Source organism: Polypterus senegalus, chromosome 7 (assembly GCF_016835505.1).
Source record: "Polypterus senegalus isolate Bchr_013 chromosome 7, ASM1683550v1, whole genome shotgun sequence".
Taxonomy (NCBI): Eukaryota; Metazoa; Chordata; class Cladistia; order Polypteriformes; family Polypteridae; genus Polypterus; species Polypterus senegalus.
The window spans coordinates 154,239,460-154,259,675 of record NC_053160.1 but is presented as its reverse complement, the minus strand read 5'-3'; positions in this window follow the sequence as shown (position 1 = coordinate 154,259,675).

Genomic DNA, 20,216 nt, shown 5'->3' with positions numbered 1-20,216 from the left:
TGACTCCAATGGACAGCAGCAGTATTTCAATTAGGACGGAATTGGGTGAATGATAGTGTTTTTTTAATGGGCAAAGGTATAGGGAAAACAGGATGCAAAACCAAAATCTTAAATTTAAAGAACACTGTGGAGTCATCAAAAACTAAAAATAATTTCACATAAACAGAGCAAAAATGTAAAACAAAAGTGGTTGTCAATTAACAAAAAATTTGTATGAATGTACTTGTGTCCACTTGGGAAAAAAAAGAGCACTGAAATCATTGGATGGAAAAATTCTCCCATCAGGAAACCAAGGACACGACACAAAACTGTGACTTTACTGATGACTTTCTCTAACATTTTTAATCTACACCATTGTCAACTGGCCATAGTTCATCAATTAATTAATAGACATATATTGCTGGTTACCATTTATGCATAATCAGTTCCCACCTTGTTCTTTGTGTGTTTCAACAAATCTGCATTTATATCTGTACCCGTTCTGTATTAAGTATAATCTATACTTGAATTTTTAACTAATAATAGGTCACAAAGCTCTGCGCCTACACTCAGTGAAGAGCACCATACAAAAAATAAGTTGTCGTTGTAGTTGTATTATATTTTAGGTACTTTTTTGTGAAACAATCGAATTAGTACACAATGCTTTCTTCATAACACTACAAATCTGCGGAATATTATTTAGTGCATTTTTGTAGACATATTAAGGCTTTTTTGAGTAATGCAAGCAATTTTATGCATAATATAAATTACACTTTTAAATGTCTACAATACCCTGTACCACAAATTATATTATACTAGCAAAATACCCTCGCTTCGCAGCGGAGAAGTAGTGTGTTAAAGAAGCAATGAAAAAGAAAAGGAAACATTTTGAAAATAACGTAACATGATTGTCAATGTAATTGTTTTGTCACTGTTGTGAGTGATGAGTGTTGTTGTCATATATATATATATTTACACACACACACACATAAACATATATATATACACATATCTATACATATACACATATATACATACATATATATCTACATATATACACATACATATACATACACACATACACACACACATATATACACACAGATACATATATATATATATATATATACATACACACACATACATAAACATATATATACATATACATACATATCTACATATATACACACACAGCTATTTCGTATCAGTGCAATACGCTGCTTGTTAAAATGGATAACTTCCGCTCTTACGTGCAAGTCTGCGTGGATATTATGAACTATCGTATTTGTTCAAGTTCTATTTAAATTTTAAATAGAAGGAATTTTTATTTAGTCGACAGAAATATCTTTGGTAGGAATGGTAAAAACAGACAGGAATATTATTCCTGAATAAATCAACTCAAACCTTAAACAACTTATAATATTTTGCTCTCCATAAAAATATATCCTGTCAAAATTATACAAATTCAAATATGAACATGCTGCATAACAAAACCTGGAAATATAAATAAAATGTGTTCCTTTCAGCAATAACAAATCAAATCATTCAGTTGTCTTTGCTCATATGTCATTTTAGAGCTGGACGCCTGGCATCTTTTTGGCAACAAATTTGTTTATGTTTGGTGTGAGGTTCTGTGTTGTGGAGATTCTCAGGATGGATTGCAGGTGCTCATCAGTGAGGCGACTCCTGTGTGCTGTTTTGTTAGTCTTTATCACTGAGAAGAGCTTCTCACACAGATATGTGCTACCAAACATGCACAAGGTTCGAGCCGCATGTAGACGGACTTTTTGTTCTTCAAAGTCACCAAAGCGCCGTGCAAACTCAGTGCGCTCAGTTTATCAGCAAAGTGCGTGTTTGGGAACACCGTAGTGACGACTTGGTTTAACATTACTTGGCAACAGGAAAGTGGGGCAAGGTGCACTGGTGCATTTGTGTCTCCCATAAAAGCAGCTTCACTTGAAATCACTTTGTGATTGTGCACGGGTTAAAACGTCCGCTGAAGTGTCAGATTCTTATTTAATTATTCTGCTTTCTGTATCTTCTGCATTGCATTCAGGTTACCCTGATGTTTTGTCTCATAGTGCCGTCTTAGATTAAATTCTGTAATTACAGCCACATTAGCTCCACAAATGAGACACACGGGTTCAGTAAACATATACTCAGCCTCCCATCGGTTTTAAAGGCTCTATTTTCAGAATGAACTTTTCTCTCAGCATCGTGTGAGCTAGCTTCACAATAACTTGCCGCATCATAAGCTAGACTTGATTAACGGTAAGTGTTCGGCAAGGCAGCTGAAGCGCTGCATTATGGGATCTGTAGTTTATTGTGTTACCAGCGCTTCATATACCTGGGCCATTAATAACAATAATACAGTATATAAAATGATCTCGGGGCGGATATAATTACACGCGGGCGGATGTGGCCCGTGGCCCTTGAGTTTGACAAATATGGACTAAATAGAACTTGAAAAGATATATTTTTGAAATGTGATCGCGCAATTCAGATAGAGTTGACGCGCACTACAGCCTGTATCCTCCCCTCGCTCTTACTTTTTTACCGTTCATCTAATGAATACACTGAGTATGGCTTTACCAAAACAATCATTGATGGCGAATAAAGTATCCATTATTCGAGTATGTAGATCGGGATATATATATATACATATATATATACCCGCGTATCGCATGGAGAAGTAGTGTGTTAAAAAGCTAGAAAAGAAAAGGGAACATTTTAAAAATAACGTAACATGACTGTCAATATACAGTATTTGTTTTGTGAGTGTTACTGAGTGTTGCTGTCATCAAGGATTTGATTATCATTATTTCTTTCAATCAGGTTCGTATTTGTAGGATGTGTTGTGTTCAAGTTACATTCCGTGTTTGTCAATCGTTGTAAAGATGACAGGTTTCTTTCATCGATTCGTTTCTTACTGCATCAATAAACAGCTCGTCTTCTTCTTTATCTGAGACCTGACACACTGCATGCACGGGTTTTTTTACACTGTCTTCCTTTAGCGGGACATTGACTTAAACTTACGGTTCACGCCGTGCTTTGTTTCCGCAGTAGCTGGATTTATGAATATGCTTATCAGGCGCTTCATATTTTTGCTGCCTTTTCAATTGTGTAATTGGTTTTGTTCAGCGCTCTTTGGAACTGTTGCTTTTATCTGTGCACTCGTCAGTTCACGTGAGCCGCTCGGTGTACATGCATGAAGGTTCCCAGCTGTGCTGGTGCCATCTCGTGCTATGTCCATGGCTGTATTTAATGTTACCTTAGTCCTGGCACTTAAAACTTTCTCTCGCAGTTTCGCTGAGTTTGTGTCAAACACCACCCTGACCATCTCATCTTCCTCTCCATAAACACAGTCCTTCACCCGTGAATATTTATATTTGCTATTGGATTGCCGCTGACGGACGGCCTTATATGGGCAGGCACTAAATTACAAACGCCAGCAGCAGCCTGTCTATGAACTTAATTTAAAGTGTAGGTTTACATCGTGCTTTGTTTCCGAAGTAGCAGAACTCATGAACATGGTTGTATATGTCACTCGCTCGCTTCTTATTGTTTCGCTGCCCTCTCAATTATATAATGCATGTTTTCTTCAGCGCTTTTTGGAGGTCTTCCTGGTTTTCTATGTACTGCGTGATTACGTAGGAGGCGTGATGATGTCACACGAAACTCCGCCCCCACGGCGTTCAAGCTCATCTCCATTATAGTAAATGGAGAAAAACAGCTTCCAGTTATGACCATTACGTAGAATTTCGATATAAAACCTGCCCAACTTTTGTAAGGAAGCTGTAAGGAATGAACCTGCCAAATTTCAGCCTTCCACCCACACGGGAAGTTGGAGAATTAGTGATGAGTCAGTGAGTGAGTGAGTGAGTGAGGGCTTTGCCTTTTATTAGTATAGATAAAAATGTAATTGAACTTGAATTGAACAGAATCTTAATGTTTATAGGGTCCACTTAAATCATTCATGTGTCACAGTGGAATGGGCATGGCATAAAGTCTGAACTACGATGCAAACCAGCCAATTTCCCAATAAAAATAATTCAAAAATCTCAATTGATGTATTTCTAGTTAAGAATGTGTCTTTGATATTTATTAACAGTTCAAGTCATCGTATGTACTTTTATGATCAAATTAAAGAAATACTAAGGGGCTTCGCTCGCCCACCCCCATGTTTGGTTTACCGGATATACAATACAATGTATTTTTGTATAGCCCAAAATCACACAAGAAGTGGCACAATGGGCTTTTACAGGCCCTGCCTCATGACAACCCCCCATTCTTGACTCTCTAAGACGACAAGAAAAACACTTTCCCCCAAAAAAAAAAAAAAACCCTTGTAGGGAAAAAAAATCGAATCAACCTTGGGAAAGGCAGTTCAAAGAGAGAATAATACAGTGTAAAAATAGAAATTCTAGAAGTACGGAGTAGAACTTCATATTAGATGATATCACATAATATGATTTGTATTTGTTTTAAGTCCTGGGAACCTCATCCATCAAGCTACCTCCCCCATTTTGCCATTACACATCTGAAATAGTGCTAATCCGATGAAAGGACCCCTCTTTCCCATGATTCCTGCGATCCTCCATCAGGGATGACTTTACCTTAGGCAGGCAATATACAATTTAAAGACATTGTTATTTTCTTGGGAATTGTTAGATATGCATTATTTTCACTTTTACTTTAAAAACTTTTGTAAAAACCATACTTGTCGTTTATTTCCGGCCCCGTGCATGGTTACATCTTCTTGCAAGACGTATAATGCTGCTCGTGTTGTGAAGGGGGGGTTGGGGGGTGGTGACTGAACGCACACATTTGCTGTCTTTTTGCTGCTTGCGAGCTGCCTCTTCTGCTTGTCACATGTCAATGTTTTAAGAGCTGGGACACACATGATGTGTGTCTGCCAAAAGCAATCAAATAACTGCTAGGTTAGATGTCCGTAGACTTGTTTTAAGTGATGGCTCACTCCCTGGTCTCGCGTGACGTTGTAAAAACAATACCTGTCCTATATTTCCGGCCCCGGGCGTGGTTAAATTCTTTCTTGCAGGACGTAGAACGCTGCTCGCGTTGTCTGGTGGGGGTGGGGCAGGGGGTTACGCTGCTGTCAAGCTGCCCTTCGATCTTTTTAAAGTCTGTACAGCCGCTACTTTGCTACTTTGTGTCTCTGCTGCTGGTGTTGTGATCGCTTCTCCGTGATCATAACTATACTTTGAAATTAAACTTGCTGTTGCTTTAACTGTTTGCGGGTCCACAGATTCTTATACAGTATGTTCCATTATTGTGTAAATCTGCTTTGTGCATTTAATGTTGTGAATGTGAAAAGACTTTTTCTGCTCTTTTCCTTTTATTTCTGGCCTCGCTTTATCCTGCTATTTTTTCAATTACACCTGGTCCTGATAATTTCCTTTTTTTTGCACTACAGTAAACCCTCGTTTATCGTGGTTAATCCGTTCCAGACTCTACCACGATAAATGAATTTCCACGAAGTAGGATTCTTTATTTATAAATCTAATATTTTCACAGTTAGAGCATAGAAAACCTGTTTACCTTCTAAATACGTTTTTTTAACATTATTAGAGCCCTCTAGACATGAAAGAACACCCTTTAGTCAAAAGTTTAAACTGTGCTCCATGACAAGACAGAGATGACAGTTCTTTCTCACAATTAAAAGAATGCAAACATATCTTCCTCTTCAAAGGCGTGCGCGTCAGGAGCAGAGAATGTCAGAGAGAGTGAGAGACAGAGAAAAGCAAACAATCAAAAATCAATACGTGCTGCTAGAGCTTTTAAGTGTGAGAAGCACCGCACAGTAAGCATATCGTATATCATTGAGGAGTTTTATTTAATACGTAATACGTGCTCCGATTGGGTAGCTTCTCAGCCATCCGCCAATAGCGTCCCTTGTATGAAATCAACTGGGCAAACAAACTGAGGAAGTATGTACCATAAATTAAAAGACCCATTGTCCACAGAAATCCGTGAACCAGCGAAAAAACCGTGATATATATTTAGATATACTTACATTTAAAATCCGCGATGGAGTAAAGCCGCGAAAGTCAAAGCACGATATAGCAAGCTTTTATTAGTCAGCCTGTCAGTTTGGGAATTGATTGTTTGCTTTTATCTCTCTCTGCTCCTAAGCGGAACTGTTATATCTGACTTGTCATGGAGCATTTCATTTATAATGTATTGTCTTTTTTCTACTGTGTCTCTGTTTGTGATATGCACTGAGACACCTGTATCTGTGTGTGCTGCTTCCCTTTACACTACTGATTTTTTTTTTGCCCATTCTCTTTCCTCTCGTGGTTCTTTTATTTGTCCTTCGAGATCTTAACGTGAAGATCACGTATCATCTCCTAGTCATTCATTCCACAGGATTTTTTTTGTATAATAGAGAAATACGATGTCTCAAACAAAACACACAAAGATAGTAAATGTGGCACATCTGTCTACCAGAATATAACCACAAACAGTGATATACTGTATTACAAAATAAAGCATTTACTAGTTTAGTAACAAAAACAAGTCTCTTACAGAGAATGAACTAGCTAACCAAACAACAATAAAATTGGCAAATATTCGGTAAAATACTATTCCAATAGACTTCTAATTTTAACTTCATAAACTGAGCATTCAGGGATTGTAGTTGCATAATCCAGTTGCTTGCTTGGTATTAAAGCTCATCAGTAAAACACATCTTCATCCTTCACAGTAGTAGATGGTTAATCTGTTACCTTATGTTCACTTAAAAATAATTTTTATTTATAACGTTTGTTAAATTACTTCATTTTAAATTAGCTTATTAAAAAAATTAAAACAGTGAGAAGGCCCATCAGCCTAGGCCTATGAATGTTTCCCTGTGGTGACATGACCCCTAATTTCTGCCAGCTCCAAGTTACGAGGAATTTCTTTTAATGATAGAAAAATCTTAAGTATGAACCACAGTACCATGCATTGGTAAAATATAATGAAGCAGTAATAATTAAAATCTCAATTTCAGAGATGACTAGGGGTATCTACACTGACAAAACCCACTGGCATAACTGAAGCTGTCATTCGGACCAATAAAGTAGTGCCTATGATTAATAAGCCTTCCAAAATGCCAAAAATGTATTTCATTGGATAATATTCTTCAGAAGTACAGCTGGACAGTGTCTGCCATTAAGCACAATGGCACTGCTTTTGGCACAATTGCCTTGCAAAAATGATGATGCGCCACTGTTGAACTAAGGTAAAGTTATAGATCCAGTTTTTTAAAATATATTTTTGCAGCTTTATTTCATACATTTTTCCTCAATTTTCTTCTCTGTGTTGTGGTTTAGGCTTTCATAGAATCTTACTTCAATAACAGGTTTTCACTTAAAGAGTTACTTAAACTTACTAAAATATAACATTCTCACAACATCTTGTTTCGTTATAGGCACTGTCATTTTATTTCTGCAACGTTGAAACTGCAAGGCACAGGTGACTGGAGCCGTTTAGAAAAATAACTGAATGAATGAATTTGGTAGGTATAAAAAGGTCAGTGGAGGAACTTCCTATTTATCTGAATTTTTGATAAAAACCTTAACAGTGGTGTGAGCATTTTGGTTCTAAAGCTTTGTCATCTACCAACTTCGATTTTGGAACATGCTTTGGCTTGACAAGAGATTGGTTTTGATTTTTCTAGTTATTAAACCCTGCAAGGCTTTACTTAAACTAAGCTTAATTTCCAGATCTTTACTCATTAAAAATCAGCTGCATCTGCTATGTGGCAGACCGGCACTAATAATAAAAAGTGACATTAAGCATGGATATTATTACAAGCCAAATGCACCTTCTGCGGTCTGAATTCATATCAGATTCAAACCAAATGATAAAGGAGAGTCAGGAAAACAGAAAGAGGCTAAGTGTTGGAATTGCTTAACAAGTAGCAATGTGTAGACACACTTAAAACAAATTTGTCTAGATAATTTTGCTCATGTTAATCCACTTGCAGTTTGTTTAAATAAAAAATGTAAAAAATAAACTGAAACAGTATCATACAGACCCCATTCCCCACCCCAGACCCTCCCATATCTCCCACTATGCAAAGGTTTTGATGTTCTGAGAAGTGCAACAGGCAATTAAAAAAAGTAGCTTTATAAACAGTTTTTCTTATTATTTTTTTAAAACATGAAAGCCTCCAAAATGCAATAGTACTACATTTAAAACACCCAGCTGTGTCATTTGGGTTCCAGGTTTATGGAGGATGGGCATAAAGATAACCTAAAACCAACAAGTCAGTGTAGAAGTGCTGCCAACTATGGGTTACATAATAAGATAAAACCATTCTAATCCAGAGTACAGATGCGCTTTCAGGATTCTAAATACAAATATCAATAATTGCTGTTATCATAATAAACATAAAACCTATTTGTGGACCCATTTATACCAGGGGGTAAATAATTCTTATTGTTTCAAGGCTATTTACATTTGTTCCTCAAGCCTTCAAATGTAAAAATTAAGAGATGCATCCATTCCTTCATATTACTCCCTTTGTGTAGCAAATCTGCTTACTTCAGTTTTTTGACCATTTAAAAGGTCAGTTTTTGACTGTTCAAAAAGAACAGCATATAGCTGGTAACTGTTTGTAGTCTAATGTAATTGTACACAACATTTTTCCAAAGATGAAATATTACAAAATTAAAAAAATGCAAGATCAAAAATAAAGGTTATTATGTTTTAAAAGCATTTACCCTAAAATTATAATTTCATTCATAAAAATAAACACTAAGGATTGTCACAGGCATGAGAGTTTAAGGCAGCCGAGAAGTTGGCACCATATAACCCCACACAACAAGAATAGATATGAATGGCAAACGCCCACATACATTCAAGTATCTAAAGCTAGAAAAGAATCTGCATTATTCAGCTAGACAGAGGATCTTCTCCAAACTCACTGCAAAATATGCAGGACACTGTTTCTTTTTTAAAAAACACCATACCACTTCAGGACATTATTCATATGTTTAATTGCAGACCAAAAGATGTCCCTGCATTCTTACTAAAGTAAAGTGCCTTCAAAATATTCTTATACACAGCCATGTGAGATTCTTAAGGTGGTTCATTTCCACATATAGAAAAAGAGCAGGCATGCTCACTCTAAAACAGGTTAGAAAGTTCTCCAAGAAGATCACCTAGGTCACTTCCCCATGGATCAAAACTTATCCAATCCAATTAATGTGTACTTATTATGAGGTTTAAGGATTTTTTTCTCCAAGTATAAAGTTGATAAATACAATTTCAAACAAAAAAAGCAATTTTCTGGTACAACTGACAAAATCAGTTGTACTGAGAGACTGTGAAAAAATAACCTTAACATCAAATGTACTAAACTGACCCTTTAAATGGGGTTTGGACATCTACTGAACATGCCACATACATAGTCTTGTTAATTAGTTTGTTCTTTTTTATTATAGAGAATGTTGTTTTGCTAAATTATTTATATGTTTAACTGCTTTCATTAAGTATTTTTGTTTAGTTATTTTGTGATTACTTATTTCCTTTGCTGTCATTTTCACTGTACGTGGAGCTTAATGGGGCAGGGCCCCAGACTCTATAGCTGCTGGTCTACCCTTAGCACTATTAAAGTTCCAGGAACCCTCAGCATGATAGCAGACATTAGTCCCCCTACCACATGTGTTTAGGTCATTTTTAGATTCAGAATATGGATTTTATTAGTTAATTATATGATTTAGTCATTAGAGTTCTTAGTCAGGAGTTGCATCCTTGAGGTAGCATTTTTGTAATTCCTTTTCTCCATGTCTGAAGTTCTTTTATTTTTTTGGAATTTTTTTACATTATTATTATTGAAGGTGGTTTTGATCTTTTCAGCCAGGGGTTTTAGGGTTCAATTCTCTCTTTAGAGATTTATAAACTTTAGCACCCCTTGTGGTGTGCAGGCCACAAAGTCTGCTTCTTGAATTTGGGGGCCAGCTTACTTTGACGTAATGTGGCTAACTGGTATTTTTCAGGACTGGACTACCAAAGAATTCTGGCCCTTTTTTTTTTAAATAATGATTTGTGAGCCTGCATAACACACCAAGATTAGATCCCATGGCAAATATGGAACATACTGAATGGAATTTCTTACAACATAAAAATCATCTAGACAGAGCTTGAATCTGTTTCTGGAAAAGGAGAAACATTGCCAACACTAGTGGTTTTTAAGTTGTTTCCGGGTAGACCCTTATGTCACCCAGTATTCATTCAACCTTTTTTTTTTTGTTTTTTTTTTATACACTACTCTGGTACTTTAGCTAAGGATGCCATAATTTCTCAATTTTTTGTGACAATATTCATATCAAAATATTTGTTTTTTTTATGTTTTCATGGGAATGTAGAAAACAAGTGTGTTATTTAATGATACAGTTGTGCTTGAAAGTTTGTGAACCCTTTAGAATTTTCTATATTTCTGCATAAATATGACCTAAAACATCATCAGATTTTCACTCAAGTCCTAAAAGTAGATAAAGAGACACCAGTTAAATAAATGAGACAAAAATATTATATTTGGTCATTTATTTATTAAGGAAAATGATCGGATATTACATATTTGTGAGTGGCAAAAGTATGTGAACCTTTGCTTTCAGTATTTGGTGTGACCCCCCTTTGCAGCAATAACTGCAACTAAATGTTTCCGGTAACTTTTGATCATTCCTGCACACCTGCTTGGAGGAATATTAGCCCATTCCTCCATACAGAACAGCTTTATCTCTGGGATGTTGGTGGGTTTCCTCACATTAACTGCTCACTTCAAGTCCTTCCACAACATTTCAATTGGATTAAGGTCAGGACATTGACTTGGCCATTCCAAAACATTAACTTTATTCTTCTTTAACCATTCTTTGGTAGAGCGACTTGTGTGCTTAGGGTCGTTGTCTTGCTGAATGACCCACCTTCTCTTGAGATTCAGTTCATGGACAGATGTCCTGACATTTTCCTTTAGAATTCTCTGATATAATTCAGAATTCATTGTTCCATCAATGAAGGCAAGCCGTCCTGGCCCAGATACAGCAAAACAGGCCCAAACCATGATACTGCTGTGGAGAATGGCCAGCCGTTTATCCCGGCCAATACCCCCAAGCCGCCAGGTGGAGCCCTCCTTGCAGCATGGAGGTCCCCAGAAGACCAGCAGGGCATCATGGACAATGGAGTTTTTATGTACTGCCCTGCTGGATGCCATGGGGGCCACTAGGGGACGCTGCAGGGAGGAGTAATGGATATTTTCCCCACGCCCCGGAAGCACACGTGGACAAGAGGAATGACATGCTTCCGGGGTGAAGAAAAGAACTTGTACCTGACCCGGAAGTGATTGAGAGCCAAATGGACTGGGGATTAGGAACACTTCCGGGTCAGGACATCTAAAAAGACTGTGGGAGCTCCCAGACGGCAAGCTGAGTTGGGAGGCAGGGTGGCTAAGCGTCTGGGAGTGGAGGATTGGTTTATTGATTATTGTTATTGGTTTATTGGAGAATTGTGGAGAGGAGCGTGCTTTGTGCACTTTATTATTATAATAAATAATTATTTGGACTTTTATCTGGTGTCTGACATGTGGTCCGAGGGTACAAGGGTGCGAGAAAGCCCTAATTCTGTCACACTACCATCACCATGTTTCACAGATGGGATAAGGTTCTTATGCTGGAATGCAGTGTTTTCCTTTCTCAAAACATAACGCTTTTCATTTAAACCAAAAAGTTCTATTTTGGTCTCATCCGTCCACAAAACATTCTTCCAATAGCCTTCTGGTTTGTCCACGTGATCTTTAGCAAACTGCAGATAAGCAGCAATGTTTTTTTTGGAGGGCAGTGGCTTTCTCCTTGCAACCCTGCCATGCACACCATTTTTGCTCAGTGTTCTCCTGATGGTGTCCTTTGTGACCTCGCCGACTATTACACACCTTGTTCTTGGAGTGATCTTTGTTGGTCGACCATTCAAGGGGGAGGGCAACAATGGTCTTGAATTTCTTCCATTTGTACACAATCTGTCTGACTGTGGATTGGTGGAGTCCAAACTCTTTAGAGATGGGTTTGAAACCTTTTCCAGCTTGATGAGCGTAAACATCTCTTTTACTGATGTCCTCAGAAAGTGCCATGATACACTTCCACAAACATGTGTTGTGAAGAGCAGACTTTGACAGATCCCTGTTCTTTAAATAACACAGGGTGCCCACTCACACCTGATTGTCATCCCACTGATTGAAAACACCTGACTCGAATTTCACCTTCAAACTAACTGCTAATCCGAGAGATTCACATACTTTTGTCACTCAAAATATGTAATATTCGATCATTTTCCTCAATAAATAAATAAATGACCAAGTGTAATATTTTTGTCTCATTTGTTTAACTGGTTTCTCTTTATCTACTTTTAGGACTTGAGTGAAAATCTAATGATGTTTTAGGTCATATTTATGCAGAAATATAGAAAATTCTATAGGGTTCGCAAACTTTCAAGCACAACTGTAAATCAGGCTTTTTTTTTTTTTTAAACTTTTTAAATGCTACTTTGTCATTTCACAGTGTTGTGGGTAGTTAAACTACTGCTTACTAAAAACACAGCTGAAGATCACATTGAATTAGCTGCTCACTTTAAACAAGAAGAATTTTAATTAAGAAATTAAAACTCTAAAATGTTTACTAAATGTAAATCACACTTTTACACCTTTCTGAATATAAAATGAGAACAGAAAATAGGTAAATAAACAAAGACATTAGTTAAAATAAAGTAGAACTCAGTGAGGTCAGGACAGCGAAGAGAGAGAGAGAGAGAGAGAGAGAGACTTTATTAAAAGGAGCAAAGAGTAAAACTGCTCCCAAATTACTAGTGATTAGTAATAAGGTGAAGGGTTAGACTGTCACCACTGTACAAAAAACACTCAGTGACTCTCAGATAACATCCCTGGAACCCTACAATAACCCAGTGGACAGAATCCATCCTGCTAATCGGGCACGAGCATTCTACTCTCTTTTCCACATGCAACAGAACAATTATAATAAATGCAGAAAGAGACACGCTTCTACTGTCCTGACTGCAGTGTTGAGCTATGCATTTGTGACTGTGTTTTACATTGCTAAGATAATTTAGTTCATAATATAGGTGTTTATTTACATCACAGTGCACTGAACAACATCCAAGCTATGAGAAACAGATCTAAAACCACCATCATGGAGCACACCATTTTACATTCTTGCTAGTAGCAGAGGGTATCTGTATTGTTTAATTTGCCATGTGTGTACATGTGGAAGAGATTCACAATGAGCTAACAGGGTTCAAGAACAACTGGGAATTTTAATAAACAGAAAAACAGTACAGATGCCTTCTGCACAACTTTTTACACAAAGAAGCCTGCGCTCACTTCCACCACTGCATGTCACTACAATTATGTGAACAAGTTTTACACCATATTACTAGTAGTATACTTCAAAGCTGCACCATTTACTACACTGACCATTTTTACTTCAGAGCTGTTCCTTTCTGTCCCGTTTGCTTTTTGTGATTGGCCTCTCTCTTTACCTTGCTCGATACTTCTTGAAGCGCAGATCACTCTCAAATTCAGCTTTGTCAGCCTGGAGAGACCATTCTGGGCACTGCCAGCCTTTAATTTCCTACATAAATACTTTTAGTAAAATAAATGTAACTTAAGTACAAAATAACACTGACAAGTGACTGCTAGCCATTGTTGTTCAGCTGTATCTCTGACTTAGTCATAAAGTCATGGGCTTATAGAGCTGTGCAATGTCTTAAAAGTTCACATCATTTTAAAACATTAATGATTTACGATACCATTTGTGGGGGATGGGGGGAAAAATGAGAGGATGTAGAGATGCTTGTTGATTAAGGATAAGCTGCTCTATCCATGTACCGCAGAAAGCATCGACACACTGGGGCGTGTCAACTGAATTTAAATCTGTTTAAAACAGCCTCAGTATGCGCTAGCATTCCATCATGCAAGTGAGTGGTTTCAGGGGACCCTTTAAGTTTCAAAGCACTGTAACTAATCCAGAAAGAGCAAGTAATCGCTTTAAGGACAGTGAGTCACCGTAAACAGCAAGAAACCATTGGCATTTGGATCCTGCAAGCACTGCGGAGCTACAAAGATACTTTACCTGCAAAAGCCATTCAGACTTTGTGTAGGACACATTTACAAGGCTGCTGTCCCTCAGCTACAGCACATTCCTACTAAACTAGCATGAATATGCTGCATTCATGTACTATTGAACAGATGGTGAATCGGAAATATATAGTCGGAAATTCCAGAGAAATGCTCGCCAATTCAGACAGCACAACCACTTCCAAGACAAAAAAAATTGTCTGAGTTATGATATGATGCTGACATTTCAATTTAGTTAACTGGTTCAAGTAAAACATAACTTGATCAGCCCATAATGCCATTTTTGGTCAAATTGAATTTGGAGCAAAGTGAAACATTATCTACTAGCCAACCCGCTGCTTTTCTATATATAATCCACCAAGACACCCAACCACGGTAGTAGCGAGGTGGAAGATGGGCGAGGACAAAGGGTAGGGACGTATGTTTGCCGCGGATGCGAATTGCTGTATGTAGCATGTAAAACAGTTTGCTATGGTGCACACTGTCGTGCGTCGTAACCGGAAAGTCGGTTTTTAAAGACTGTTTACTTCATTGTGTTTTAACCTCAGTTGTAAAGGATTGTTTTAAGGATCCCATGGGATACCCCTTGCAAACAGTTTTACACGCTGCATATGGTGATTCACCTCCGCGAGAAACATGCCTCTATGAACAGTCAACGTGGCTCGGAGGTGCATGTGGCCTTTATGACAAACGAATATAAATGACGCCGTTTTTTCTGTGTCGTCACATCCGAGTTGGTGGGCGTGGCTTTGCGAGTTGTCGTAGTATCCAATGGTCTTGGAGTTGGTGGGCGTGGCTCCTTCCTGCGTGCGCCATAGTTGTCTTACTTGTCGGCGGCTTAGTGAATCGATGCCCCTTCCGGTGTGTTTTCCATGGGTGTCTTGCCTTAGTGTATATACATACATATATACATACACACACACACACACACACACACACACACACACACACATATAGATACTAATAAAAGGCAAAGCCGTCACTCACTCACTAATTCTCCAACTTCCCATGTAGGTGGAAGGCTGAAATTTGGCAGGCTCATTCCTTACAGCTTACTTACAAAAGTTAGGCAGGTTTCATTTCGAAGTTCTACGTGTAACGGTCATAACTGGAACCTACTTTCGTCCATATACTGTAATAGCCTGCAGCTCGGTCGCAGTGTGAGGCGGAGTTGCGTCTCGCATCATCTCGCCTCCCATGTAATTGAGTGCCTGTCCATATAAGGTAAATATTCGCGGGTGAAGGACTGTGCTTAGCATATTCATAAGTGCAGCTACTGCGGAAACCCTCCCTCAGCGAAAGTGCGAGAGAAACTTTTAAGTGCCGGGTCTGAGCTAAAATTAAATAAAGCCATGGACATCGCAAGATCGCCCAAGATATTCGCGAGATACAAGTTTAGTGAGAAGACGCAGGGTATAAAGCCTCGATGCTAAAGACCTGGCAAAGTCATGCCTTCTCTGCAGGCCTAAAAAAAATATCTGAATCACAAACTGATGTTAATTATATTTTGTCCATGAAAACTTATTAAATAATTCCAAATAGTCTGTCCGCTTCCTTTCATAGCTTTTCCGATGGTTGTGCTGCTTCCAGACATGTATTTTCATATTAAAGCATTTAACCAATCACATTTCAGCCATCATTTGTTGCCAGGCAGGAGAGGCCTTCACAATCCATTGTGCAGGCCCTCTAACACAGAATAAATGTCGATTAAACTGTTGCTTCAACCAATCAGATTCTGAGTTGGTGGCAGTAGGGCTCTCTAGCAGGCGTACGGCAACGTCACCGTATTCAGACCCATTGATTGGATAGAAGCCAATATAAGGAAATCTACGAGGCCACTGAACGCACCACAGGCGCCCCAAACGCAAGATCTTCGCGCGCACAACCGCCAACTCCATGCCAGGATTCTGGACAATATTACTTGCCAGTGTCAGGGATGCCAGGGGCGACGACCTGGCTGGGACGCCATGAAGGACCGGAAGAGTGTGTGCGCCCACCTTGGACCACGTGGGGGCTGCCACCCTGGTGCTTTTGGGGGGCCACGGGTAGAGGGCTTAGAGGTCCATTCCTGTAGGGGCCCGTGGTCACCGCCAGGGGGCGCCCCGAGGTCTTGGAGACCCTGGACCTCAGCACTTCCGCCACACCAGGATGTGCTGGGGGGAAGAGAAGCAGGGACACCCGGAGTGCTTCCGGGAGTACAGCCGGCACTTCCGCCACACGGGGGCATGTCAGTGGAAGATTGCCGGGAAGCACCTGGAACACATCCGGATGTGGATAAAAGGGCCGCCTCCCTTCATTCTGGGCTGGAGTCAGGTGGAAGTAGGACAAAGCCGGAGAAGCAAGAGCTGAGGCGGCCCGAAGAAAAGCATAGTGTGTGGCCAGGACTTTGGGGGTCTGTGTGTGCACTTTTGAACATTGTAAATATTTGTAAATAAACGTGTGGTGGTGGAAAACAACGTCTGCCTGTCTGTGCCCGGGTTCCGTTCACACCAGACACAGACCAGATTTCAAGACCACGAAAAACTGATGTTTCTCATGCTCCTCGACCCCCAGAAGTTTTGGGAATACAAGAAAAATTTCCCGCATGCAGCCTTCTTCAGTTTAACACAAGAGCCACGGAGCAGTTTTTGATCTGTCTTTGCTAAAAACAGAACTGACTGACTGATTTTTTTTATGTGTGTCGCGGCTGTAGCTCCAGTAGAAAGAAACTTGTTCACCCCTGGTTTGTCTATTCAATAAAGGCATATATTGTGGCTACAGGAGTTATCTGCGATGCAGCGGCTCTTTATACTGTATTTCTGCATATTAAGATGGTTTTAATAACCATAAATTAGTTTTTGAGGGGCGGGTTGATTCAAACTAAGCACTACTGAAGGCCTATGTGTGAGATGCACAGTCCGCCACTGGACCAGATGATACGTAAATTTGATGAACATTGCAAATCGAAAATAAACTAAACTGTAGAGAGGTTCAGATTATACTTCTCCCAGTGTGTCTCTCTAAATCCTTCGTGCGGGAACATTATCATAAGGCTTAACAATCTTATTGTTACACCTTCTACGTGCACCAAACTGTCCTTATTACGAGGTCTTCCTTGCTTTACCGCTGGCTGCTTCTTTCCATTCACCTTCCTAGCTCTTTATTTAATCAGTTTTCCTTCTCACTTTTCCACTCCTTCGCGGTCTTCTCCCTTTTCGTTCAAAATACGCACCTCCTTGCCTTTTTACAGTCAGCTCCCCTTACGTCACACCATGGTATGTTTAGCACAAGTTAATGCTTGTTAAACATCTTAAATTCACGAGTAGCGATTTGTGTAGTGAACACTTCGATGAATGAAACCTGTTATCTTTACAACGGTTGACAAACACGGAATGTAACTTCACAACAACACGTCCTCCAAATACGAACCTGATTGAAAGAAATAATGATAATCAAATCCTTGATGACAGCAACACTCATAACAGTGACAAAACAATTACATTGACAATCAGGTTATGTTATTTTTAAAATGTTTCCTTTTCTTTTTCATATCTTCTTTAACACACTACTTCTCCGCTGCGAAGCGTGGGTATTTTGCTTATTTTTCTAATAATTTTCATACACACACACACACAAAAAGAACTTTAATCTTTAACTGCTTTTATTTCACAGGCCAAGTAACAAATCAATAGTTCATCTTGTGTTTCTCCAAATAGTCCAACTGGAAATCCATGTGAAAGCACTTAAGTTGGAAGGTGAAACGTCACAGCTCGAAGCTCCAAATAGTCTGGGACCTCTGAAACCTCACATGTCTCCTGCTGTGAATGCAAGTGCCTGGCAACTTTTTTAGGTGTGCAAGAGTTAAAAAAAAATAAATAAATAAAAATAAGGCGACAGCAGTATGGAACTTTGAGGAATTTTTTAGAAATGTCTGGAGTCAATTGGTAATTTTTATTCATTAAAATGATGGGATCAGCTCTTTAGCAACAAACAATTACCACTGACCTTTGTTTCAGCCTGTGGTGTTATGGGTCCACAGCTCGCTGAGTAAAGGCCATTTAAATAAATATTCACAACGCTTGCGGTTTTGTGAGGGGGTGTAGTGGTTGTAGCAAGCCGCGGGGCGATCTGCGGTGTGGGCGTTTCTCACCAAGTGTACAGGTGAGAAACTGCCCACATCCATGATTGTTCCCGTGGCTAATGTACTGCAGCTACTATGGCCCCTCGCTGTATAAAAGAAGCGGGAGTCGGTTGAGAAGGGAAGAAAAGAAAAAAAAAAAAGAACAAGAGAGAAAAGAAAGATCAGAGAAAGAGATGGAAACAGTGAGGAGAGAGAGAGAGAGCAAGCAAGTCGGTGTGGCAGGAAGCAAGCAAGAGCAAGCTCGCGGCAGCGGAGTAGACAGCCTGGGTGTTTGGCCAACACCTGGGAGAAGTGGTTGTGGTCGCTCCCGCAGAGTTTGCTTTGGAGGGCGGGAGTGACCGGAAGGTGCAGAACTCTCCGCGGAAGGTAGCGGGAGTTGGGACTTGGGACGTGGTGTTCCTGCGAGAGAGCCTTGGTCGCAGTGGAATTCCCAAGTCACTGTCAGGGGGAGCAGACAGGAGCCAAGGATCGGGAAGGCGACGGACAGTAGCAGTGGTAGCAGAAGCAGGTATAAAGAAGGTCAGCTGTAGAGTGAGCGTCTCACTTGCTGCGGGGCCCAGATAGGTGAAGCAGGAGAGACGCTGGAGTGAAAGACACCAGGCTTATTATCGATTTTAAATACTGTTTCCTGATGAAAGTTTTAACCTTGTTGTTTTAAGAAGATTTTCTATTTATTGTTTTTTTAACCTCCACATTTGTTTTATGGGATTATTTATTTAATGAAGAAGTTTGAAGCACTGCACTTTATTTGAACACTGTTTTTGATTTGATTATATTTTTGAATAAAAGCACTTTTGCACTTTTTACCATCCCCTTGCTCAGTTGTTATTGTCTCACTGTCTAGTTCATCGGTGACATTACCGACGGTGTTGGGTTAAAGGGCTCCCAAATAGTGATGGGAGCGTGGAGCCAAACCTGCATCGTCACACAGCCTTTTTGGTTTAGATTAAACATTTTTCTTTTGATTGGATCAATATAATAATTATTTATTTTTTCATAAATATTTGATAGAAAAGGAAAATATATTTAATTTATACACTGCTTAATTTGTATTTCTGTTTTTTGTTTCAACTTTTTTTTTTTTAATAAAAAAACAAACTTACTAATGGCTTAATTTGAAATTTTCTTTTTCTGCTATTAACAAGGCTAAATAAGTCACTTTTACTATTCCGATAGGGTGAAAGGTTACTTTGTAAATTATGGAAAATGTCTGCATTTGCTTTATAACAAAAAATAAAATGTAGGCTTTGCCCAAGCACTCTACTTTACTTAAATTATCAGGTACGACTGAATGTGTGTGAAAGTATGTGTGAATGAGACTTCTGATAGATTGGCACCATGTGAAAGGGTTTGTTCCAGCAATATGTCAAATGCTGCCAGAATAGGCAACTGCACCTGGCCCTGAACTGGATAAGCAAGTGTGAAATAAGTGGCAGAACCTGTTAGAATAAGAAGCCACATTGATACCCTAGGAATTAACTTGAGAAACACAGTTATACAATGCTCAAGGTGTTGCCACTACTAACCTTAGTAAGAAAAATTGTCTTTATCAAAAAAAGATGGGAACACCCATCCATAAAACTAATTGGGGAAACTAATAGAAAAGAAATTTGTTAACAAAGCAGAATTAACAAGAAATTCTAGTTTATTTTAAATGCACCCCTTTCTTACAGATCTAGGAAACGGTTTGAATCCTTGCCTGGCCACTGTCAACGTGGCTCTTGTACGTTATCCAAGTGTCTGCAGGAGACTTTTTGTTGAAAGTTGATACTCTTGTTTTCCTTCCATTCTCCCCAAGATGTTTAATTAAGGCTCTGAAATTGACAATATTGGGAATTACAGAGACTCTATGTAAGATTTTATTCTGTGCTGTGAACCTGCACCATGCTCAGGGTTATGGTCTATAATCCATTCAGTGCTGCCAGGACAGCTCCAACTCTTCACGACCCTATAGCTGGACTAAGTCAGTCT